This window comes from Grampus griseus (genome assembly GCF_964374135.1).
Source record: "Grampus griseus genome assembly, chromosome: X".
In the NCBI taxonomy this organism is placed as follows: Eukaryota; Metazoa; Chordata; class Mammalia; order Artiodactyla; family Delphinidae; genus Grampus; species Grampus griseus.
Genome location: NC_138999.1, coordinates 44348549 through 44350579, shown reverse-complemented (window position 1 = coordinate 44350579; position 2031 = coordinate 44348549).

Genomic DNA, 2031 nt, shown 5'->3' with positions numbered 1-2031 from the left:
AACTAAATTCAACAGCACATTAAAAGGATTACATAACATGATCAAGTTGGCCTTATCCCTAAGATACAAGAATGCTTCTACATATGCAAATAAAGAAATATGATATACCACATTAACAACATTAAGAATAAAAATCATATGATCCTCACAATAGATGTGGTAAAAAGCATTTGACAAAATTCAACAATCTCTGATGATAAAAACTGTCAACAAATTAGGCGTAGTAAGAATGTACCTCAACAATATAAAAACATATATGACCACTAACATCACACTCAATGGAGAAAACCTGAAAGCTTTTCCTCTAGGATCAGGAATAAGACAAGGGTGCCCATTCTTACCACTTCTATTCAATATAGTACTAGAAGGCCTAGCCAGAGAAATTAGGCAAGAAAAGGAATAAAGGCCATCCAAATCATAAAGGAAGAAGTAAAACTGTCTCTATTTGCAGATACTATGAGCTTATTTATAGAAATCCCTAAACATAGCAAAAAGACTATTAAAACTAATATACAAATTCAGTAAAGTTGTAGGATACAAAGTCAACATACAAAAATCAGTTGCATTTCTATGTAGTAGCAATAAATTATCCAAAAAGACCATAAGAAAAAAATATCCATAAGAAAAAAATCCTATTTACAATAGCATCAAAAGGATAAAGTACTTAGGAATGAATTTAACCAGGAGGGTAAAGATCTATACACTGAAAATTATAAAACATTGATGAAACAAATCAAATAAGATACAAATAAATGGAAATATATTTTGTGCTCATGGACTAAAAGAATAAATATTGCTACAATGTTCGTTCTACCCAAAGCAATCTACAGATTCAATGCAATCCATTTCAAAATTTCATTGGCATGTTTCACAGAAATAGAAATAATCATAAAATTTGTATGGAACCACAAAAGCCCCCAAGTAGCTAAAGCAATCTTTTTTTTTTTTTTTCAGATGCATTGCACGGCTTACAAGATCTTAGTTCCCTGACCAGGGATCAAACCTGTGCCCCGTACAGTGGAAGCATGGAGTTCTAACCACTGGACCACCAAGGAATTCCCTAGATAAAGCAATCTTTTTTAAAATATTTATTTATTTGGCTGTGCCAGGTCTTAGTTGCAGCACATGGGATCTTCATTGCTGACTGTGGGATCTTTTTTAGTTGCAGCATGCGGGATCTTTAGTTGTAGCATGCGGGATCTAGTTCCCTGATCAGGGATCAAACTTGGGCCCCCTGCATTGGGAGCCCAGAGTCTTAACCACTGGACCACCAGGGAAGTTCCTAGATAAAGCAATCTTGAGCAAGATTAACAAAGTTGGAGGCATCATACTTCCTGACTTCAAACTAAATAACAAAGCTATAGTCATCAAACGCATATGTTACTGGCATACAAAGAGACACATGGTCCAATGGAACAGAATAAAGTGATTAAAAATAACCCCACGCATATATGGTCAACTAATAGTTGACAAAGGAGCCAAGGATACTCAATGGGAAAGGATAGTCTTTTCAATTAAATGGTGCTTAGAAAATTGGATATCCACATAAAACTGGATGCTTATTTTATACCATACATAAAAGTCAACTCAAAATGGATTAAAGACTTAAATGTAAGATCTGAAGACATAAAATTCCTACATAGAGCGTAAGCTCTTTGATACAGGTCTTGGCAATGAATTTTTGGATTTAACATTGAAAGCATAGGCAACAAAAGCAAAAATAAACAGGTTGGACTATATAAAATTAAAGTGTTTCTGAACAGCAAAGACTCAATCAAAAAAAATGAAAAGGCAACTTATGGAATGGAAGAAAGTATTTGCAAACCATATCTGATAAGGGGTTAAAATCCAAAACTTATAAGGAACTCATATAATTCAATAGACAAAAAACAACCTAATTAAAAATGGGCAAAGGAATTGAATATACATTTTTCCAAAGGAGACATACATATAAATGGCAACAGGTACATGAAAAGGTGCTCAGCATCACTAATATCCAGGAAAATGCAAATCAAAACCACAGATATATCA